Source organism: Leptodactylus fuscus, chromosome 2 (assembly GCF_031893055.1).
Source record: "Leptodactylus fuscus isolate aLepFus1 chromosome 2, aLepFus1.hap2, whole genome shotgun sequence".
Taxonomy (NCBI): Eukaryota; Metazoa; Chordata; class Amphibia; order Anura; family Leptodactylidae; genus Leptodactylus; species Leptodactylus fuscus.
This window is the reverse complement of record NC_134266.1, coordinates 273,267,539-273,293,742: the sequence shown is the minus strand read 5'-3', so window position 1 is coordinate 273,293,742 and position 26,204 is coordinate 273,267,539. Positions and strand designations below refer to the sequence as shown.

The 26,204-nt window shown below is 41.2% G+C and overlaps 1 protein-coding gene across 1 annotated transcript in view; it reads right to left on the bottom strand.

The window, feature by feature from the left end:
• P2RY6 (pyrimidinergic receptor P2Y6) overlaps nucleotides 1-25,728 on the bottom strand; it is an 84,235-nt gene extending 58,507 nt beyond the window's left edge. The window contains exon 1 of the mRNA XM_075266307.1: nucleotides 25,503-25,728. The gene's annotated coding sequence lies outside the window, so the exon portion shown is untranslated. The remainder of the gene's footprint in view (nucleotides 1-25,502) is intronic.
• Nucleotides 25,729-26,204: the final 476 nt, after the last annotated feature.

Genomic DNA, 26,204 nt, shown 5'->3' with positions numbered 1-26,204 from the left:
GGGGGAAAGTCCTGCACACTGGACTGTCCTGTGTCCGCCCCACCATCAACCTCTATGTCTGCAATATCACCAGACTCCAGAGACTGGACTGCAGAGGGGTCTGACGCCATAGATAGTGAAGGATCCCCCCCAGAAACACCTTCCCCTGCTGGGCCGTTATCACATACAGGAATATCCATAATATCAGGCACATTAGTCAGACAATCAGCGGCAGCAGAGTCCTGCACAGCAGAGTCCATATTAGTATTATAGTCAGCGGCAGCAGAGTCCTGCATAGCAGAGTCCATATTACCACTACAGTCAGCGGCAGCAGAGTCCTGCACAACAGAGTCCACAACCTGTAACCCCAAATATGTTACTCCCCCAGTACCTTCAGGTAAGAGTCCATAGTCCTGCTGCAATGACTTGTCTCCTGGGACTTGTGGTGTCTGCACAGCTGCTACTTCATTACCATTAGGCAGGGGTCCATGACCTGGTTGCAAAGTGCTGGTTGCTGGGACTTGTGGTGCCTTGCTGAGAACTGCTGCAGGTTTTTGCTGTTGCTGAACACTGGTCGCTTTCCCGTACAAATTCCCTTCCTTAAAAGGGAAACTTGCTGGCTGCAGAACTGGTTTTACATGGGACTGCTGGCTGCCACCTTGAGAGGGTTCAGACCCAGCTTTAGCACAAGGTGATGGTGACTTCTGGTATTCCTGGAACCGCTGCTGGTTTCTGTACGATTCTCCCACCGGTCCCATTTGCTCCAGTACAGTCTCGGTCTCCCGTACGTTCTCGGCGAGCTCTTTCGCCAGTGCGCTCAGCTTCCTGTCCAGTAACACCAGTTTCTCAGGGCATGCAGACTTTTTTAGATTATACGCACATTCAATCTGTCTCTGCAGATATATTTTACTGGCCTTCAATGTCTCCAGTCGCTTGACCAGTGCTGGTATCTCATCTGCCAGGCGCAGTTCTGGTGCTCGCTCAGTAGCTGTGACAGTCTGTGCATTGTTGGAAAGCTTTGCAGGTTGGTTACCCCCAGTATGGCTTCTGGTTGGTGTAGCCTGTGATTTCTGACATGCTACGGCTGTTGTCACTGCCATGGGCCCACAATGTCCAGACTGGGGACTATGTCCCAGTTTATTTCCAGTGACTGTACTGCTGGTACCTTGAAGCTTCCCCGCTGGTCTCCCTTTGATCTCCTCCACTGCCTTCACTACATTTTTGTAGTTACCGCTTCCAGATCTTGTCCGCTCAGACCGTACCAAAACAGACTGCTGCATGTTCTCCTGCATGGTCTGCTTCTCCAGGGATGTTCTCCTCTGTCTGCAGGAGGGTGGGGTGGACTGGACACCTGCAACCTGCAATGGAGTCTGCACAGGCTGCAAAGTTTGCTCCTTACATTCAACCATTTTGCTTGGTTGTTGCACCGTACTACTGCTTGCTTCCGTTACTTCTTCCTTTACAACTTTCTTCCCATCTTGGCTTGCTGCACTAGGACTGCTGACACACTGGACACGATTCCCATTACTGGGGACTTTAGGATTTCCATCCATTTTTTTAGTTGTCTGGGAATTGCTTCCCAGAGAAGGCCTTGGAGCCTGGGCCTTGGCAGGGGAACTTCCCCACCCAGGGCGGCCCCGCCCTGGGCTATCTCCAGACATCAGGAGCCTCAGGAGAGCTACAAAAACACGTCCTCACAGCTAGGAGGTAGTATTATAGTAGTTATATTCTTGTACATAGGAGCAGTATTATAGTAGTTATATTCTTGTACATAGGAGGTAGTATTATAGTAGTTATATCCTTGTACATAGGGGTAGTATTATAGTAGTTATATTCTTGTACATAGGAGTAGTATTATAGTAGTTATATTCTTGTACGTAGGAGGTAGTATTATAGTAGTTATATTCTTGTACATAGGAGTAGTATTATAGTAGTTATATTCTTGTACATAGGAGGTAGTATTATAGTAGTTATATTCTTGTACATAGGAGTAGTATTATAGTAGTTATATTCTTGTACATAGGAGTAGTATTATAGTAGTTATATTCTTGTACATAGGAGTAGTATTATAGTAGTTATATTCTTGTACATAGGGGTAGTATTATAGTAGTTATATTCTTGTACATAGGGGGCAGTATTATAGTAGTTATATTCTTGTACATAGGAGTAGTATTATAGTAGTTACATTCTTGTACATAGGAGTAGTATTATAGTAGTTATATTCTTGTACATAGGAGCAGTATTATAGTAGTTATATTCTTGTACATAGGTGGCAGTATTATAGTAGTTATACTCCTGTACATTTGTGAGAATATGATATCTTTTTTTTATTATTTCTGGTCAAATTACAATTTATAAATAATTTCTGATAAATAATATTAAATAATAATTTTTAGTTTTTCACCACTTGGTATCTTCCGCTTTGCTCTCCTTAATCAGTCCGTTGTATGTGACATTGTCTTGTGATCTTGAAGACTCTCTGCAGGAGATTTATCACATTGAGGATTTTGCTGTCTTCCCCTTCGCTGTATTTTGGACCTTATTTTTCCGTTTCTATCTTCTCACTTTTGTTTCATTGTCACATCTTTTTCTCCTCTTCTCCCCTGTGTTGTGTCTCGGTCTCCCCTGTACTGTATCTTGGACTTTACTTATGACTTGATATAAAATTCCCTTTTGCAACCATATAAATAGAATAAACCCGCTCTCCCCCTTGAGTTGTTCCCCTCTATGGCCGGTTCTCTCTGTACCTTGTGCTGGGTCCTATTTGTCTCTCTTGTGTACAGGACATTTTGGGTCTGACACTTGTAATCCGTGTTGAATCGCTGCAGCCGCTTTACAAATCTCTTCTGTAAGTGACTACCAGAGCAGAAAACCTAAAACCCATCATATCAGCGGCCACAGCTGCTTCCTGTCAGAGGGCGTCTGTCCATGACTGAATGCAGACTGCTAACATGTCAGTGCAATGAATATTTCCTAATTTCCTTATTACATGGAATACAGCAGATCTGAACCCAAGACGATGGGGTAGAAGGGGGTGGTAGGTTGGGGGGGGGGGGACGTGTTCTGGTGAATATGGGAGAATATATTCACTACATACCGGCTGCTGCCACTAGGGGGAGCTTGGTCTGGTAGTAAGACATACCGTATATAAGGGGCACTCTGCTGGTTCTTATTATGGGGTCCCTTTGCAATGGTAATGGTGTCATTGTACCGAATATCTGTTCTTTGACTGTTACCTTCTAGATAACAGACCCTTTAAGCAAACGCAGATCTACAGACTCCCTAAATACAACCCCCCCCCAGGAAGGACCCCTAAATACAGACCACTAGACTGGACTTTTAAATAGAGCACCCCCTTCCCTAAAATCAGAGACCCAGACTACAAACCTAAATAGAAAGCCCCCTTACTAAACAACCTCTAAATACAGATTCCTCCAGGCAATAACCTCTAAATATACATACCTCCCAACCGTCCCGGATTTCGCGGGACATTCACAGATTCAGTGTCCTGTCCCGCAGTAACGGCCCGGCAGGAGGTATTGAGGGGGGGGGGGGGGGGGACATGAAACTGGGGGCAGAGATGGGGGAACATGGAGCTGGGGGGAGAGATGGGGGAACATGGAACTGGGGGCAGAGATGGAGGGGGGGACATGAAACTGGGGGCAGAGATGGAGGGGGGAACATGAAACTGGGGGCAGAGATGGGGGGGCATGAAACTGGGGGCAGAGATGGAGGGGACATAAATCTGGGGGCAGAGATGGGGTGACATGAAACTGGGGGCAGAGATGGAGAGGACATGAAACTGGGGGCAGAGATGGAGAGGACATGAAACTGGGGGCAGAGATGGAGAGGACATCAAACTGGGGGCAGAGATGGAGAGGACATGAAACTGGGGGCAGAGATGGAGGGGGGGACATGAAACTGGGGGCAGAGATGTGGGACATGAAACTGGGGGCAGAGATGGAGAGGACATGAATCTGGGGGCAGAGATGGAGTGGACATGAATCTGGGGGCAGAGATGGAGGGACATGAAACTGGGGGCAGAGATGGGGGACATGAATCTGGGGGCAGAGATGGGGGGACATGAATCTGGGGGCAGATATGGAGGGGACATGAAACTGGGGGCAGAGATGGGGGGACATGAATCTGGGGCAGAGATGGGGGGACATGAATCTGGGGGCAGATATGGAGGGGACATGAAACTGGGGGCAGAGATGGGGGACATGAAACTGGGGGCAGAGATGGGGGGACATGAATCTGGGGGCAGATATGGAGGGGACATGAAACTGGGGGCAGAGATGGGGGGACATGAATCTGGGGCAGAGATGGGGGGACATGAATCTGGGGGCAGATATGGAGGGGACATGAAACTGGGGGAAGAGATGGGGGGACATGAAACTGGGGGCAGAGATTGGGGGACATGAAACTGGGGGCAGAGATGGGGGGACATGAATCTGGGGGCAGATATGGAGGGGACATGAAACTGGGGGCAGAGATGGGGGGACATGAATCTGGGGCAGAGATGGGGGGACATGAATCTGGGGGCAGATATGGAGGGGACATGAAACTGGGGGCAGAGATTGGGGGACATGAAACTGGGGGTAGAGATGGGGGGACATGAAACTGGGGGCAGAGATGGAGGGGACATGAAACTGGGGGCAGATATGGAGGGGACATGAAACTGGGGGCAGAGATGGGGGGACATGAAACTGGGGGCAGAGATGGAGGGACATGAATCTGGGGGCAGAGATGGGGGAGACATGAATCTGGGGGCAGAGATGGAGGGACATGAAACTGGGGGCAGAAATGGGGGGACATGAATCTGGTGACAGAGATGGGGGGACATGAAACTGGGAGCAGATGAAGGGTGATATGAAACTGGGGGAGAGATAGAGGGGGGACATATAATTTATGGGTGCGTGTTGGAGGATTATACTGTGTGGGGGCACATGAAAATTGAATGAGAATGGGCGGAGTCAACATAAAAGTGGGTGGAGCTAAATTTGCCACCGCGAGCTGCACATTTTGTCCCTCTTTCTGTTCTTCAAAAGTTGGAAGGTAATATATAGACCCCCAGACAAAACCCCTTAATACAAATATAACCCTTATAACCCCCAAAAGAGAATGCCTAGATATAGACCCCCTCAAGTAATACCCCCTAAATTCAGACTACCAAGAAAGTTCCCTTACAGGAAGTGCAGACCCCAGACTCTTACATAGCAGGTCACATTCTCCTCCTTGGCTGCAGGACCTACAAATACCAAGTCATGTGACCGTGTCTATGTAGGTGCATGGTCTCCCAGCAGCACAGAGTATTTCTGGGGAGCAGTGTGCTGATTTTATGGGAAGTCACATGACAAGAGATATATAGTGGAGGGAATGGGGTCTCCCAGCAACACAGAGTATTTCAGGAGAGGAGTGCGCTGATCTTGTAGGAGGTATATATATATACTACCCTGATGCTAATGCCAGTTCTCTGCGGTCCCAGCCTCTGCACTTTGTCTGACTTTATACGCCACACGCAGGAGATGACGCAGAATTGCAAATAATATTAATGACAACAGAAAACAAAGAAAGTTCTAGACACAGAACCTGCTGGATTTACACAGCTGAGCAAACTGCGCACAGTCTTAAAGGGGACAAGATGTGATGTGTATACTGTATACAGACACCGGGGTATATATGTACTAATACTGTCTAAAAGCTACCTTAGATTAGGTAATCCTATACTACACCAGATTTATCACAGTGTCTGAGGCTGCTTCATAAATCTGTGATATTCTTATTAGTTGGTTTAAAAGTTCTTGGAGCATTATCATCTATCTATCTATCTATCTATCTATCTATCTATCTATCTATCTATCTATCTATCTCCTATCTATCTATCTATCTATCTATCTATCTATCTATCTATCTATCTCCTATCTATCTATCTATCTATCTATCTATCTCCTATCTATCTATCTATATATCTATCTATCTATCTATCTATCTATCTTCTATTTATCTATCTATCTATCTATCTCCTATCTATCTATCTATCTATCTATCTATCTATCTATCTATCTATCTATCTCCTATCTATCTATCTATCTCCTATCTATCTATCTATCTATCTATCTATCTCCTATCTATCTATCTATCTATCTATCTATCTATCTCCTATCTATCTATCTATCTATCTATCTATCATCTATCTATCTATCTATCTATCTATCTATCTATCTCCTATCTATCTATCTATCTATCTATCTATCTATCTATCTATCTCCTATCTATCTATCTATCTATCTATCTATCTATCTATCTATCTATCTCCTATCTATCTATCTATCTATCTATCTATCTATCTATCTTCTATCTATCTATCTATCATCTATCTATCTCTCTCCTATCTATCTATCTATCTATCTATCTATCTATCTATCTATCTATCTCCTATCTATCTATCTATCTATCTATCTATCTATCTATCTATCTATCTATCTCCTATCTATCTATCTATCTATCTATCTCCTATCTATCTATCTCCTATCTATCTATCTATCTATCTATCTATCTATCTATCTCCTATCTATCTATCTCCTATCTATCTATCTATCTATCTATCTATCTATCTATCTATCTATCTATCTTCTATCTATCTCCTATCTATCTATCTATCTATCTATCTATCTATCTATCTATCTATCTCCTATCTATTTATCTATCTCCTATCTATCTATCTATCTATCTATCTATCTATCTATCTCCTATCTATCTATCTATCTATCTATCTATCTCCTATCTATCTATCTATCTATCTATCTTCTATCTATCTATCTATCTATCTATCTATCTATCATCTATCTATCTCCTATCTATCTATCTATCTATCTATCTATCTATCTATCTCCTATCTATCTATCTATCTATCTATCTATCTATCTATCTCCTATCTATCTATCTATCTATCTATCTATCTATCTATCTATCTCCTATCTATCTATCTATCTATCTATCTATCTATCTATCTATCTATCTATCTCCTATCTATCTATCTATCTATCTATCTATCTATCTATCTCCTATCTATCTATCTCCTATCTATCTATCTATCTATCTATCTATCTATCTCCTATCTATCTATCTATCTATCTATCTATCTATCTATCTCCTATCTATCTATCTATCTATCTATCTTCTATCTATCTCCTATCTATCTATCTATCTATCTATCTATCTATCTATCTATCTATCTATCTCCTATCTATCTATCTCCTATCTATCTATCTATCTATCTATCTATCTCCTATCTATCTATCTATCTATCTATCTATCTATCTCCTATCTATCTATCTATCTATCTATCTATCTATCTCCTATCTATCTATCTATCTATCTATCTCCTATCTATCTATCTATATATCTATCTATCTATCTATCTATCTATCTATCTATCTTCTATTTATCTATCTATCTATCTATCTCCTATCTATCTATCTATCTATCTATCTATCTATCTATCTATCTCCTATCTATCTATCTATCTCCTATCTATCTATCTATCTATCTATCTATCTATCTATCTCCTATCTATCTATCTATCTATCTATCTATCTATCTATCTATCTCCTATCTATCTATCTCCTATCTATCTATCTATCTATCTATCTATCTATCTATCTATCTCCTATCTATCTATCTATCTATCTATCTATCTATCTATCTATCTATCTCCTATCTATCTATCTCCTATCTATCTATCTATCTATCTATCTCCTATCTATCTATCTCCTATCTATCTATCTATCTATCTATCTATCTATCTCCTATCTATCTATCTATCTATCTATCTATCTATCTATCTATCTCCTATCTATCTATCTATCTATCTCCTATCTATCTATCTATCTATCTATCTATCTATCTATCTCCTATCTATCTATCTATCTATCTATCTATCTATCTATCTATCTTCTATCTATCTATCTATCTATCATCTATCTATCTCTCTCCTATCTATCTATCTATCTATCTATCTATCTATCTATCTATCTATCTCCTATCTATCTATCTATCTATCTATCTATCTCCTATCTATCTATCTATCTATCTATCTATCTATCTATCTCCTATCTATCTATCTCCTATCTATCTATCTATCTATCTATCTATCTCCTATCTATCTATCTATCTATCTATCTATCTTCTATCTATCTCCTATCTATCTATCTATCTATCTATCTATCTATCTATCTATCTATCTATCTCCTATCTATTTATCTATCTCCTATCTATCTATCTATCTATCTATCTATCTATCTCCTATCTATCTATCTATCTATCTATCTATCTCCTATCTATCTATCTATCTATCTATCTATCTATCTTCTATCTATCTATCTATCTATCATCTATCTATCTCCTATCTATCTATCTATCTATCTATCTCCTATCTATCTATCTATCTATCTATCTATCTATCTATCTATCTCCTATCTATCTATCTATCTATCTATCTATCTCCTATCTATCTATCTATCTATCTATCTATCTCCTATCTATCTATCTATCTATCTATCTATCTATCTATCTCCTATCTATCTATCTCCTATCTATCTATCTATCTATCTATCTATCTATCTCCTATCTATCTATCTATCTATCTATCTATCTATCTCCTATCTATCTATCTATCTATCTATCTATCTATCTATCTATCTTCTATCTATCTCCTATCTATCTATCTATCTATCTATCTATCTATCTCCTATCTATCTATCTCCTATCTATCTATCTATCTATCTATCTATCTATCTATCTCCTATCTATCTATCTATCTCCTATCTATCTATCTATCTATCTATCTATCTATCTATCTATCTCCTATCTTTCTATCTATCTATCTCCTATCTATCTATCTATCTCTATCTATCTTCTATCTTCTATCTTCTATCTTCTATCTATCTATCTATCTATCTATCTATCTATCTATCTATCTATATATCTATGATCCAGCAGGTACATTTCAGGTTACTTCAGACTCCATTAGATAGTCCTTATACATTACAGTCACTGATCGGTCTCCTATTAGAGCAGAGCTGCAGTGTAAAGCATGAAGACATAGCAGCAGGATAAATCTCTGGAGAGACAGGAGATACATGTCAGATTACATTGGACTCCCTAGACCAGTTATCCTTCCCATACTGGTCATAGTGCGCCCCCTTTACGTTCCTGTATACCTCTATACACAGTATATAAACAGTCACTTCTTGCTTGTTTCCCTTCTGATGGATGCCAGCGTTCCTGGAAGTGAGTTCTGGGATGTCGGAGCAGATTCGCCTCTATACCCGGCTCTCCTGAATAAGTCATGGGGAATAATTAACAAACCCAACACGGCTACATCAAATATTGATCCAGGAAGAGACCTTCTCAGAATGGACATCTCTTAAAGTGACGGCACTAGGAATGAATTCGATTTCTAGGATACAGTAATAGTCTCTACTTATGTTCATTGTCTATTAGTCCACAATAGTATGAATGTCCTGTCTCACAGGTTCATGTGGCTGGTCTGCACTACACCATGCTTTACATTGCATTACTGCTCTAGATTAGCTGAATTTTCTGTTGGAGTCTCCTATTCACCTCCTGTTCCATCACAGACTCGGCTGACCTTGCTTTACACTGCAGATCTGATCATTGTAAAGTGGCCTGAGATGAACCTCCAGTCTCACAGATCCATGTTGCTGGTTTGCCCTATGACCCCATGCTTTACACTGCAGCTTTTCTCTAATAGGACATAGCTATGATCAGTGACTCCAAATCCGCATTATCTATTGGAGCCTACACTAGGCAGACGCCATCTTGTCTGTCACCACAGGCTCAGGCTGCTGCTCTGTCTTCCCCCATGCTGTTAACGGCAGCTCATCTCCTTAAAGGACAGCTACGATCAGATATACTAACTAAGCCACAGGTTCTATTGTAGTCTGCGGCGCTTGCTATAGATTCACCTTGGAGGCTCAGGCTGCTGCTCTGTCTTCCCCCATGCTTTTACCTGCAGCTCATCTCCTTTAGGGACAGCTATGATCAGAGATACTAACTAAGCCACAGGTTCTATTGTAGTCTGTGGCACTTGCCATAGATTCACCTCGGAGGCTCAGGCTGCACGACTCCCTGCTTTACAATTCAGCCTTGCTCCATTACAGCCCAGCTGTGACTTAGTGACCCCATCATAGCTGCATTGTGCATTGGCATGTTAAGTACACCCCCATCACTGCTTGTCTGTTCCTCCACCATGCTTTACATTGCAGCTCTGCTTGTCCATATACAGTCCTATGAAAAAGTTTGGGCACCCCTATTAATCTTAATCATTTTTAGTTCTAAATATTTTGGTGTTTGCAGCAGCCATTTCAGTTTGATATATCTAATAACTGATGGACACAGTAATATTTCAGGATTGAAATGAGGTTTATTGTACTAACAGAAAATGTGCAATATGCATTAAACCAAAATTTGACTGGTGCAAAAGTATGGGCACCTCAACAGAAAAGTGACATTAATATTTAGTAGATCCTCCTTTTGCAAAGATAACAGCCTCTAGTCGCTTCCTGTAGCTTTTAATCAGTTCCTGGATCCTGGATAAAGGTATTTTGGACAAACAATTCAAGTTCAGTTAAGTTAGATGGTCGCCGAGCATGGACAGCCCGCTTCAAATCATCCCACAGATGTTCAATGATATTCAGGTCTGGGGACTGGGATGGCCATTCCAGAACATTGTCATTGTTCCTCTGCATGAATGCCTGAGGATTTGGAGCGGTGTTTTGGATCATTGTCTTGCTGAAATATCCATCCCCGGCGTAACTTCAACTTCGTCACTGATTCTTGAACATTATTCTCAAGAATCTGCTGATACTGAGTGGAATCCATGCGACCCTCAACTTTAACAAGATTCCCGATGCCGGCATTGGCCACACAGCCCCAAAGCATGATGGAACCTCCACCAAATTTTACAGTGGGTAGCAAGTGTTTTTCTTGGAATGCTGTTTCTTTTTGGACGCCATGCATAACGCCTTTTTTTTATAACCAAACAACTCAATTTTTGTTTCCAAAATGAAGCTGCCTTGTCCAAATGTGCTTTTTCATACCTCAGGCAACTCTATTTGTGGCGTACGTGCAGAAACGGCTTCTTTCTCATCACTCTCCCATACAGCTTCTATTTGTGCAAAGTGCACTGTATAGTTGACCGATGCACAGTGACACCATCTGCAGCAAGATGATGCTGCAGCTCTTTGGAGGTGGTCTGTGAATTGTCCTTGACTGTTCTCACCATTCTTCTTCTCTGCCTTTCTGATATTTTTCTTGGCCTGCCACTTCTGGGCTTAACAAGAACTGTCCCTGTGGTCTTCCATCTCCTTACTATGTTCCTCACAGTGGAAACTGACAGGTTAAATCTCTGAGACAACTTTTTGTATCCTTCCCCTGAACAACTATGTTGAACAATCTTTGTTTTCAGATCATTTGAGAGTTGTTTTGAGTAGCCCATGATGCCACTCTTCAGAGGAGATTCAAATAGGAGAACAACTTGCAATTGGCCACCTTAAATACCTTTTCTTATGATTGGATACATCTGGCTATGAAGGTCAAAGCTCACTGAGGTTACAAAACCAATTTTGTGCTTCAGTAAGTCAGTAAAAAGTAGTTAGGGGAATTCAAATCAATAAAATGATAAGGGTGCCCATACTTTCGCACCGGTCAAATTTTGGTTTAATGCATATTGCACATTTTCTGTTAGTACAATAAACCTCATTTCAATCCTGAAATATTACTGTGTCCATCAGTTATTAGATATATCAAACTGAAATGGCTGTTGCAAACACCAAAATATTTAGAACAAAAAATGATTAAGATTAATAGGGGTGCCCAAACTTTTTCATAGGACTGTAAATATAAGATCAGCAGGCAGTAAGTACATGGGGAGGTGATGTCTGGTTCAGTAAGGACGGAATATTATAAACCTGGAATCCAGACACAATTCTATGGAGCTTGTGTTCCTTATCCCATGACTTGTCCTCACTGGGGTTATAAATGTCACTTTCTTGTTTTTCTGTGCACGGTCGACTTGTGTCTCCATTTTCAAGGAAAAATGACTTCACGCAGACTCAGCAAAGTCTCCTCGAAGCAGCTGAATATCTGTGATCTGCTTCCAGCAATGACATTGAAATGACCTACACCGGTCATTGGGGGGAGTCACAGTCACATATAGTATACCGCTGGTTATAACGTCCCGTAGCCCAAGTTTGGACTATTTTCGCAATATTTCCTAAAAAGAGGACCTTTTACCACGACTCAAGTTCCATTAATCCATTGACAGTCACCGCTCTCCTGATTCTAGGGCAGTTGGGATTTTTTCTCTAGCTCCTATCGTTCCCGAGCAATTGGTGCAGATAGTTTTGGTGCTTGATATCTGAACTAGACTCTCTAATAGCAAGTGGGTGGTGTGAGGCAGGAGCAGGCAAGGGGCGTGACTCAGAGCTCTGGCAATGCCTGCCTCTGATTGGAGCTCTTGGTCACGCCCCCTTGCTAATCCTCCCTCTCACCACCCACTTGATATTAGAGAGTCTAGTTCAGCTATCAAGCGCCAAAACTATCTGAACCAATTGCTCGGGAACGATAGGGGCTAGAGACAAAATTCCAGCTGTGCCAGAATCAGTGGAGCATGACTCCTCTTATGTCATCAAACTGAAACAGAAAGTCAGCAGAATTATGTATGCAGCTCTGGGAGGAACTAGAGTATAACGTCGGCCAAAACATTGGAGTGGTGATGGGTAACAGTGATCGGACAGTAGCAGTGGCTGCCAGATAAGCGGTGCCAGATATGCCTGGCAGCCACTTTCTCACCCGTGCCAAGTCATAAGGGTATGTTTATGGGAGAGTCTATTTTATGACAGGATGTAAGATCGGTACAAGATAAGAAAAGCAAATTATTTACAAAGTGACTCAACATGACCCGTAAATATAACCCCCATTAAATGTTGTTTAAGGGTGGAGTTACCCTTTAAATTTTGGGAATATTTTACTGAAACAGAAGTACACGGGTCAGGAATAGAGGTCAGGCTCTCCCAGGTGGCTGTGGACTGTTCTTTCCAGATATGTCTCCTCTTCATACCCCCCCCATAAGACCCCTTCCTGAACTCTGGACCCGCTCCCTAACCGCAGTCGGATGTTATAAGCCCCCTAAGGGTCATTACATACAGAGGGGGGCTCGGGGCCTCACTGCTCTGGAAGACGCTGTGTCATTTTTGGCCATGTAATGACCCCATGTGTTGATGGTTTGAGCGTTTCCCAATCTCCACAGGAGAACAATCGAGGTTCTGTAATTCGAGGATTTGCACAGCGAAGCCCCTGACACAAGAATTTGGTTGCTATGGACGTATTAATCCTCATTAACATCACCTAGATTGGAATGTGCCCGATACAATGACTGCTACGCGCGGCTTCAGGTGGCTGGCGCAGTGACACGTATGGCGGCAGCATCAGCTCCAGACTCATAGGGGGCGTTAACACAATATACGGGTATAACGGTGACATCAGCACAGGACAGTTACATCCTGATAGAACTATAAGAGACGTCAGACTGGTAATCACCGGACAATAGAGATTAATATTTACGTAGAGATATTGTATAATGTGATATATTCCATGTGTAGTCTATGTCAGCAATCTGGAGAATAATATTCCCGAAAACTAACACAGTAGTCAGCGCTGTCACCCGTCTGTAGATACAGTGATGGTACCAGCATATGTTCTATACTGGTGGTCCAAACACAAAATACTGGCCCAGATTTACTATTGTGGTGAAGACTAGACACTGGTGTAAACATAGTTCATCTATCGTGCAATGTGGTGAATCTAGCTTGGGTTAAAATTTTGCTAGATATGTGGGTGTGGTTTCTCAGAAAAGGGGCATGGCTTACATGCACTATGATTTTAGAAAAATGATTGTGCCAAAAAATTCTGGCTCAAAATAAACCAACTAAAAGGTGGTATAAACATAAACTAGGTAGTGTAAAGAAAAGGAAGATATGTCATCTAGTATTAGTCACTGTGATAAATCTGGTGTAGTATCAGACTCATAATCAGTCACTGTGATAAATCTGGTGTAGTTAGACTTATAATTACAGATGGGCAAATAGTAAACTACGTTTTATAGATAGGTTCCTAGGAGCCCTGACAGCGTTATACACTATGTATTATAGATAGGTTCCTAGGAGTCCTGACAGTGTCATACACTATGTATTATAGATAGGTTCCTAGGAGCCCTGACAGTGTCATACGCTATGTATTATAGATAGGTTCCTAGGAGCCCTGACAGTGTTATACACTGTGTATTATAGATAGGTTCCTAGGAGCCCTGACAGTGTTATACACTATGTATTATAGATAGGTTCCTAAGAGTCCTGACAGTGTTATACACTATGTATTATAGAAAGGTTCCTAGGAGCCCTGGCAGTGTTATACACTATGTTTTATAGATAGGTTCCTAGGAGCCCTGACAGTGTCATACACTATGTATTATAGATAGGTTCCTAGGAGCCCTGACAGTGTTATACGCTATGTATTATAGATAGGTTCCTAGGAGCCCTGACAGTGTCATACACTATGTATTATAGATAGGCTCCTAGGAGCCCTGACAGTGTCATACACTATGTATTATAGATAGGTTCATCAGGCTTAAGTAGATCAGCCTAGACTGTAAATACCCTGCTTTATCAATGGAGTGCAGGGGACATCAATCTCTATGCTCCACCCCATCACTTTATTGTCTTCTGCTACTTGTTTAACAAAGGCGGAGTCTCTTCCTTACTGGGATTTGTTTTGTTTACTGTCTTAATATTTATCAAAGGCAAAAATGCATCACTAGCAGCCCTGGGAGTGCCAAACATGGAGCCCCTGCTGTGAAAATGCAGCATTACATGGCAGGTGAATGATAGTTCAAAGCTTATGTCTTCTCAGGTCTCCCATATATAATAAAAGAGTATACATATATATACATGGGTATCATTATATATATTGGAGAAATAGTGCAGCTTTGTGATCCTCCTGAAAGACTCTGTGCTGCAGAAACACCTACATGTAATGATAGCAAGAAGGTCAGCAGAGTAACACAAGTCGGTTTGCAGCATTATCTTCCATACACAGAAGCAATAGAAAAATTGGTTGCAAAAATATCCACTCTTTTTACATTCTTGAAACTGAGACAATCTGAATCCAATAGAACATAATCCCCCACTTGGTGTGTACAGTGCCCGGCTCAGCTGTATTGTACTCTGCTAAATGAGCGCAGTGTTTGGTTCTTTGGCTCAGCACAAACCATTACACAAGCTCTGGCTCATGTGCAAAGTGAACTGCTCGCAACTCATAGAAGGTAAACAGACATTGATGTCATGAACGAAGTAATGTCCTTTATGAGATGTCGCTCACCAGGACTTTCCTGCTCCTTACACTTTTGTCATTTATTCTTCACGCTTTTATGCTTTTCCTGAATAGAGTTTTACTCTCTCAACACATTCCTGGCAAATATCACCAGCATGGGAAAGTATTCCCGAGAAAGTGTCGTCAAATGAAGGAGCGGTAGAAACTGGCAAAGAAACACATAGACTAACATGGGACAAGTGCTATAATACTGCCTCTAAGTACAAGAATATAACTACTATAATACTGCTCCTATGTACAAGAATATAACTACTATAATACTACTACTATGTACAAAAATATAACTCCTATAATACTGCCCCCTATGTACAAGAATATAACTGCTATAATACTGCTCCTATGTACAAGAATATAATTACTATAATACTATTCCTATGTACAAGAATATAACTACTATAATACTACTCCTATGTACAAGAATATAACTAGTATAATACTACTCCTATGTACAAGAATATAACTACTATAATACTACCCCTATGTACAAGAATATAACTGCTATAATACTACTCCTATGTACAAGAATATAACTGCTATAATACTGCTCCTATGTACAAGAATATAACTACTATAATACTGCTCCTATGTACAAGAATATAACTGCTATAATACTGCTCCTATGTACAAGAATATAACTACTATAATACTGCTCCTATGTACAAGAATATAACTACTATAATACTATTCCTATGTACAAGAATATAACTGCTATAATACTACCTCCTATATACAAGAATATAACTACTATAATACTACTCCTATGTACAAGAATATAACTACTATAATACTACTCCTATGTACAAGAATATAACTGCTATAATACTGCTCCTATGTACAAGAATATAACTACTATAATACTGCTCCTATGTACAAGAATATAACTGCTATAATACTGCTCCTATGTACAAGAATATAACTACTATAATACTGCTCCTATGTACAAGAATATAACTACTATAATACTGCTCCTATGTACAAGAATATAACTACTATAATACTATTCCTATGTACAAGAATATAACTGCTATAATACTACCTCCTATATACAAGAATATAACTACTATAATACTACTCCTATGTACAAGAATATAACTGCTATAATACTGCCCTATGTACAAGAATATAACTACTATAATACTACTCCTATGTATAAGAATATAACTACTATAATACTACTCCTATGTACAAGAATATAACTACTATAATACTACCTCCTATGTACAAGAATATAACTGCTATAATACTACCTCCTATGTACAAGAATATAATTACTATAATACTGCTCCTATGTACAAGAATATAATTACTATAATACTATTCCTATGTACAAGAATATAACTACTATAATACTACTCCTATGTACAAGAATATAACTAGTATAATACTACTCCTATGTACAAGAATATAACTACTATAATACTACTCCTATGTACAAGAATATAACTGCTATAATACTGCCCTATGTACAAGAATATAACTACTATAATACTACTCCTATGTATAAGAATATAACTACTATAATACTACTCCTATGTACAAGAATATAACTACTATAATACTACCTCCTATGTACAAGAATATAACTGCTATAATACTACCTCCTATGTACAAGAATATAACTGCTATAATACTACTCCTATGTACAAGAATATAACTACTATAATACTGCTCCTATGTACAAGAATATAACTACTATAATACTACTCCTATGTACAAGAATATAACTACTATAATACTACTCCTATGTACAAGAATATAACTACTATAATACTACTCCTATGTACAAGAATATAACTGCTATAATACTGCTCCTATGTACAAGAATATAATTACTATAATACTATTCCTATGTACAAGAATATAACTGCTATAATACTACCTCCTATATACAAGAATATAACTACTATAATACTACTCCTATGTACAAGAATATAACTGCTATAATACTGCCCTATGTACAAGAATATAACTACTATAATACTACTCCTATGTATAAGAATATAACTACTATAATACTACTCCTATGTACAAGAATATAACTACTATAATACTATTCCTATGTACAAGAATATAACTGCTATAATACTACTCCTATGTACAAGAATATAACTACTATAATACTGCTCCTATGTACAAGAATATAACTACTATAATACTGCCCTATGTACAAGAATATAACTACTATAATACTACTCCTATGTACAAGAATATAACTGCTATAATACTACCTCCTATGTACAAGAATATAATTACTATAATACTATTCCTATGTACAAGAATATAACTGCTATAATACTACTCCTATGTACAAGAATATAACTACTATAACACTACTCCTATGTACAAGAATATAACTGCTATAATACTGCCCTATGTACAAGAATATAACTGCTATAATACTACTCCTATGTACAAGAATATAACTGCTATAATACTGCCCTATGTACAAGAATATAACTACTATAATACTACTCCTATGTACAAGAATATAACTGCTATAATACTGCCCTATGTACAAGAATATAACTACTATAATACTACTCCTATGTACAAGAATATAACTACTATAATACTACTCCTATGTACAAGAATATAACTACTATAATACTACCTCCTATGTACAAGAATATAACTACTATAATACTACCTCCTATGTACAAGAATATAACTACTATAATACTACTCCTGTGTACAAGAATATAACTGCTATAATACTGCCCTATGTACAAGAATATAACTACTATAATACTACTCCTATATACAAGAATATAACTACTATAATACTACCTCCTATGTACAAGAATATAACTACTATAATACTACCTCCTATGTACAAGAATATAACTACTATAATACTACTCCTATGTACAAGAATATAACTACTATAATACTACCTCCTATGTACAAGAATATAACTACTATAATACTACCTCCTATGTACAAGTATTTATCCCCTATTATAGTATGTAGTGCAGTATAGATGTCTGTAACGTGTGATGCAGTCTTATATACCTGTGATACCCCCCCCAGTATATATAGATATATTTATAGTCACAGTCTGGGTTGTCCTGGCTCGGGATCTTCTCATATGTTCTTGGCTGGGGCTGATCTTCCGTTTCTGTGCGGGATATGATCTCATGTATCGGAGTCTCCTCCAGGCTGTTGCTGACACTCACTAGTGTTGACTATTAATAATATCTATTTATTACACTTCTATAGCAGCATTAACCCTCACTGTGCTGTGGGGTGACATATCTCTAGTTGTATTATTTAAATGAGACACCTGCCTTTCCTATTTTTGGCACGCTGAGGTTTTGGCGCAGGTCGCTGCTATTTCTGTTGTGTCTTTGCGGTTGTTTATTTCGCCTTTTTCCTGCCATTGACTTCAATCACATCACAATGAGAACTACAAGTGCCGCTTTCCTTGTGTTGTTGCCGTTTTTCTTTCTTTGCTTGCTATATGTGACTCTGTAATCTTGTTATTAGATACAGTCCTTGCTGAAATTTTTGCAGAATCTCAGTTTTATAAATTTTTGGGGTAAAAAATCCAAATTTTTTTTTTTTTTTTAAAGGGATCCTATCAGTCAGACACAAGTTTGTGTAGGTACCACGTTGGAGTAGCCTTAAGAAAGGCTATTTGTCTCCTATCTTTCATCGTCTTCTCCACGCCGCCGTTCACCTACAATTCCATTTTTTCTCGGTATGTAAATTAGCTCTCTCGCAGCACTGGGGACGTGTCCCAGCACTCAGACAGCACTGGGGGCGTCCCCACTGCTGCAAGAGAACTTTCTCCAGCACCGCCGCCTCCTCTTCTTCAGCAGCGTCATCTTTAACCTCTTCTTCCAGCAGTGGCTTGTAACTTCTAAAGCCTCGGGCCTTTCGCAGAGCAGACTGCGCATGCCCACAGGCCACGAGAAAATGGCCGCTTACAATACTGTGCAATACTTTCTCGCGTGATGTGGTAAATCTAGTTTGGGCTAAAATTTTGCTAGACATGTGGGTGTGGATTCTCAGAAGAAGGGGGCATGGCTTACATGCACTATGATTGGCAAAAACATAAACTACATAGTGTAAAGATAAGGAAGATATCTTCCAGTATTAGTCACTGTGATAAATCTGGTGTAGTATCAAACTCATAATCAGTCACTGTGATAAATCTGGTGTAGTATGGCCACTTACAATACTGTGTAAGCAGCCATTTTCTCGTGGCCTATGCTCAAGGCCCGAGGCCATAGAAGTTACAAGCCACCGCTGGAAGAAGAGGCTGAAGATGACGCTGCTGAAGAAGAGGAGGCGGCGCTGGAGAGCGTTCTCTCGCAGCATTGGGGATGCCCCCAGTGCTGTTTAAGCGCTGGGACCCGCCCCCAGTGCTGCGAGAGAGCTAATTTACATACCGAGAAAAACCAGAATTGTAGGCGAACGGCGGCGCGGAGAGGATGACAAAAGGTAGGAGAAGAATAGGCTTTCTTAAGTCTATTCCGACGTGGTACCCAGGGGTGAACCTTCCCCTTTCGCCGCCCGAGCTAACTGCAGAAAGCCGCCCCCCCCCCGCCGGAGGAGGGGGCGGATCGGGGGCGTGGCCAGGTGGATTGGGGGCGTGGTCGGGTGGATCGGGGGCGTGATCGAGTGAAGGGGCGGGGCTTAGCCCCGTTCGCCGGCAGAGAGTAGGCCCGGAGACTGCCTGCTCTCTGCCTGAGCGTGAGGGGAGGCTGCCGGAGCAGCGCTGCTTCAGTGGCCTCCCCAAACCACCGCTCGGTGATAAGCCAGTCCAGGACAGCTTGTCCTGGACTGGCTTAGGTTAGCAAAAATGCCGCCCTCCCTGAGGCCCTGGCATAGCGCCGCCTGAAGCGCTCGCTTCAGGTCGCCTCATGGGAGGTGCGGCACTGGTGGTACCTACAAAAAATTGTGTCTGACTGATAGGATCCCTTTAAATAAAATTGACAAAAAGTTCATGAAGAAACACCAAACGTGACAATGACCTTATATTGTACTGTATCAATAATGTACGGTGTTCGGGTGTTCCTGATTATTAGTCTGTGTCCCATCACACATTAGTAAGAAGATAGTTTATTCATATTTAATGATTTTTTTATTTTAATGTTTATGATTTAAAGGGATTGTTCATGTTTTTGCTTTTTCTGCTTATGGCTTCACCTTATGATAGGACATAATTATTCGATCGGTATGGAGTCATCAGGGGGTTTCACGGTTAGGGGGTGCCAAAATCGGTTGACCCCTTGCTCCATATATTGGTCAGTGCCAGAATTGTAGCTCTGTTCCAACCTTATCATAGGTATATTTCTCTGCAAAAAACACAAAGCATGGAGTGTAATACACGGGCTCTCCACTGGGGGCACAAACTCCTATCCCAGTTACTGCTGATGATTAGACTCGCTCCCGTCACACAGTTATAGGAGATGATGCCGACGCCTCCCTGACTATAGACTTAGTAAGTACATGGAGAAGGACAATTCTCCACCTGTCCCCAGCAGGCGCGGATGGCGCTGTCTCATGTCATGCTGATGCATTATGGGATTGATGACAAGGCACAGATAAAGAGAAATCCAAAAATCAATATCGTCTCTGATCGGAGCAGGCAGGAGGCCGAGATGCAGGGACAATGAGGCGAGGGGGGCAGCGATGGAGAATAGGGGCTTCACTGGAGGACTCATCAGTCTACTCGGGCCTCAGTGGCCACCATGACAAAGGAAGTTTTACAGCATAGCGATGCTTTATGGCATTACATGTCCTGGGTGTCGATCAATACACAAAATGTCAAATCTTCAACAACTGATCGTCTGTAAAAGTTCACTGAGGGGCTGCATTGAGATCTGCATATGTATTAGCACCCCCATTACGGTGCAGTGTTTGGTGCAATGTGCCATTATTGCTGCGCTAACAATCCCATAATATATTATCATCGTCACTGTATCATAATCTTCAAGATCTCTGCTACTGTCAGTGACTATAAAGAGCGGACGCTGCTGACAGCTGAGGGTCTGGTACAGCAGCAGATAAGTCTCAGATCTGATAGTTTGTTACAATGTATCAGCGCAGGGGAAACCATCAGGATAGAGTGTTACAATGTATCGGCGCAGAGGAACCCATTAGGATAGTGTTACAGTGTATCGGTGCAGAGGAACCCATTAGGATAGAGTGTTACAATGTATCAGCGCAGGGGAACCATCAGGATAGAGTGTTACAATGTATCAGCGCAGGGGAACCATCAGGAAAGAGTGTTACAATGTATCAGCGCAGGGGAACCAACAGGATAGAGCGTTACAATGTATCAGCGCAGTGAAAACCATCAGGATAGAGTGTTACAATGTATCAGCGCTGTGGAACCATCAGGATAGAGTGTTACAATGTATCAGCGCTGTGGAACCATCAGGATAGAGCGTTACAATGTATCAGCGCAGGGGAACCATCAGGATAGAGTGTTACAATGTATCAGCGCAGGGGAACCATCAGGATAGAGTGTTACAATGTATCAGCGCAGGGGAACCATCAGGATAGAGTGTTACAATGTATCAGCGCAGGGGAACCATCAGGATAGAGTGTTACAATGTATCAGCGCAGGGGAACCAACAGGATAGAGTGTTACAATGTATCAGCGCAGGGGAACCATCAGGATAGAGTGTTACAATGTATCAGCGCAGGGGAACCATCAGGATAGAGTGTTACAATGTATTAGAGCAGGGGAACCATCAGGAAAGAGTGTTACAATGTATCAGCGCAGGGGAACCAACAGGATAGAGCGTTACAATGTATCAGCGCAGTGAAAACCATCAGGATAGAGTGTTACAATATATTAGAGCAGGGGAACCATCAGGAAAGAGTGTTACAATGTATCAGCGCACGGGAACTATCAGGATAGAGCGTTACAATGTATCAGCGCAGGGGAACCATCAGGATAGAGTGTTACAATGTATCAGCACAGGGGAACCATCAGGATAGAGTGTTACAATGTATCGGCGCAGGGGAACCATCAGGATAGAGCGTTACAATGTATCAGCGCAGGGGAACCATCAGGATAGAGTGTTACAATGTATCAGTGCAAAGGAACCATCAGGATAGTGTTACAATGTATCAGCGCAGGGAAACCATCAGGAAAGAGTGTTACAATGTATCAGTGCAGGGAAACCATCAGGATAGAGTGTTACAATGTATCGGCGCAGGGGAAACCATCAGGATAGAGTGTTACAATGTATCAGCGCATGGGGAAACCATCAGGATAGAGTGTTACAATGTATCAGTGCAGGGGAACCATCAGGATAGAGTGTTACAATGTATCAGTGCAAAGGAACCATCAGGATAGAGTGTTACAATGTATTGGTACAGGAGAACCATCAGGATAGAGTGTTACAATGTATCGGTGCAGGAGAACCATCAGGATAGAGTGTTACAATGTATCGTGCAGGGGAACCATCAGGATAGAGTGTTACAATGTATCGGCGCTGTGGAACCATCAGGATAGAGTGTTACAATGTATCGGTACAGGGGAACCCATCAGGATAGAGTGTTACAATGTATTGGTACAGGGGAACCATCAGGATAGAGTGTTACAATGTATCGATGCAGGAGAACCATCAGGATAGAGTGTTACAATGTATCGGTGCAGGTCACATGTATCACTGCGAGTACAGGAGGTTTATATCACAGAGGATTGTCCGTACTGGGCACAGATGTAACAGATATCTTGAGGATGGTTAAAGGGGTTGTCCAGGATATTTTAAGTCCTAGACCCGGAGGCTGGGGAAGGTGAAACTTAGAAACAAACCTCCTACTCACCGGGGCCCCGGGACTGAAATATCCAGGACAATCCCTTTAAGTTCTTCAGTCCTTAGTCTCTAGTACTGACAGCGAGCAGAGATCTTCAAGAGGGTGAGAAAAAGAAGCAGAAAGTTCCTTAAGGCCGAGACCCCATGTGGTGGAAATGCAGCTTTTTCTGTTACAGATTTTTCTGTGTTTTTTTTTTAGCTAAATACAGAAAGGAGAAGTAGAAGAGAATCTTAGATGTTCCTTATTCCTATTCTGGTCGCTCCTTCCTTGCTGATAAATTTGCAACAACAAAAAGCAGCTTTTCCACAACGTGCAGGGTTTGGATACATAATGGATACAGAGGATCTCTCCACACAATAGGACATCAGTATCTGATCATTGGGGGCCCAACACCCACACCCATGCTGCTCTGGTCCTATTCTAGTGAATGGAGGAGGGGCTGCAGTTCCCTGGCACCATGACTACAGTGTACAGAGCCGGATGCTGTATACAGTGTATGCTGCAGGCTTTATATCTAGTATATGGCTTCAGGCAGGGGAAAGAGCTGATCAGTGCGGGGTTTGGGTATCAGATATGGATGATCTATCCTGTAAGCCTCTATTCAGATGGCAGAGACTGAGGCAGATATTCCATATCACACTGGTAGACACATTCACACACAACTGTGATATAGTGTCCACCATTACAGGGTTACAATAGCAGATAACACACTGGCCCATCCTTACTATGGCTGTATACACACCTGTAGTCTTTGTGTTCAGGCCATAGACAGAGCTGTAGATTATGGGGCAGGTTATTTCTCTACTTGTCCTTATTTTTTGGCTCTGCCCATTCATTCAGGTGTAAAGTCACAGCCGACCCCGGATACCAATCTGCAAGCCATTTGTACTGATATCACCATACATGGCAGACAATTTTGTGTAAGGGGCCAGAGCGTTACAATGTATCAGTGCAGAGATTACACATCAGGATAGAGTATAACAATGTATCAGTACAGGGGAAGCCATAAAGATAGAGGGTTACAATGTATCAGCACAAGGTAATATATCAGAATAGAATGTCACGATGTAATAGTAAAGAAGTTACACATCAGTATAGAGAATTACAATGTATCAGTACAGGGGAAACCATAAGGATAGAGTGTTACAATGCATCAGCACAGAGACAAAAACATCTATCCTGTGTTACAATGTAGCAGTGCAGAGGTTACACATGAGAATAGAGCGTTAAAACGTATCAGCGCAAGTGAACCCTTCAGAATAGAATGTTACAATGTACCAGTGCAGGGGAAAACATCAGGATAGAGTGTTACAATGTAACAGTACAGAGACAAAAAACATCTATCCTATGTTACAATGTATCAGCACAGGGATAATATATCAGAATAGAATGTTACACTGTATCAGCACAGAGGTAACATATCAGGATAGAATATTACAATGTATCAGTACAGGGGAAGCCATAAGGATAGAATGTTACAATGTATCAGCACAGAGTCAAAAACATCTATTCTGTGTTACAATGTATCAGCCAAACGTTAACACATGAGGATAGAGTGTTAAAATGTATCAGCAGAGGGGTAATATATCAGAATAGAATGTTACAATGTATCAGCACGGAGGAAACCATCAGGATAGAGTGTTACAAACTATCAGTTCAGAGACCAAAACATTTTCCCTGAGGAGCAACACGGTGACTAAGTGGTTAGCACTGTAGCCTTGCAGCACTGGAGTCCTGGGTTCGATTCCCACTAGGAACAACATCTGCAAGGAGTTTGTATGTTCTCCCCATGTTTGCGTGGATTTCCACCCATTCTACAAAAAATGTACATTGTGATCCCTATATCATATATCCCTATATAGGGGTCACAACCTACATTAATTTTTAAAAAAAGACATCAGAATAATGTTACAGTGTATTGATACAAAGTTTACACATCAGTATAGAGTGTTACAATGTTTCAATACAGGGGAAAGCATTAGTATGGAGTGTTACAATGTATCAGCGCAGAAGTAAACACATGAGCAGGACAAATCTCTCCCCAGTTCTGTCAGATTACTCCAATGTTTCGATGCCTGTGATTTGTATCAATCTGTATTATTGTCTAGACTGGATACAATTGTAACAAATCTTCAGCTATGTAAAGCATTAGGTCTTTTTGTATATATGACCCACCACTTATATATAATAGGTGAGGTATCCGGTAACGACTGCGATGCCCCCGGCCGGGGTATAGAAGGTGCAGAGTGACCACAGCCGCCACTTACCTTACAGCAGGGTCCCAGAGTGTCCTGTCAGATGTAGCAGAGTCGAGTCGTATAGATCTGCACAGCTCCAGAATAGACAAGGTCGTTACATGTAATCAGATCCCATATAGTACATGGTGACTCCTGGGCCCCGGCTCCTCCTGCTCAGTGTGGCCCCTGGAATATCCCTGTACAGGGGCTCCTGTGACTTCTATGGGCTCAGTACAGACCAGGTCTACAGCTCCCAGTGTACAAGTCCCAGACTGGAGTTTACTTCCCCCTCCCCTTTATTACACAGGAGCTGTCAATAGCTGAAGCCGCCACATGGAGGAGTGAACACTGCACAGCAGCCCTGCCAGACTTGTCAGCGCAGGATCTGGAGTGTCCTGGGGGTAAGAAACCTCCACGTCTCTATATACTGGGGCATTACTCAGCGCATATCAGGAAGCCAGTCACTGCAAACGCCTGTCGCCGTGGGTGGCCCCTGCTGGTGGCGCTCATGTTCCATCACCCCAGGGCAACCTGGACAGGTGCAAACAAAGACGTCAGGGGTCCCATCACACAACCAAACCCATCACTAGGACCACCTCCAAATGCCCTCATTATGGTTACCTTAAAATAGCATTTCCAATGATTTGTTGCAAAAGTTTTCACACTCAAAAAATAAATAAAAACTTTCAAATAATTTCCAAATTTTTCTCCTGGTTGGAAAAACAAGTTTTA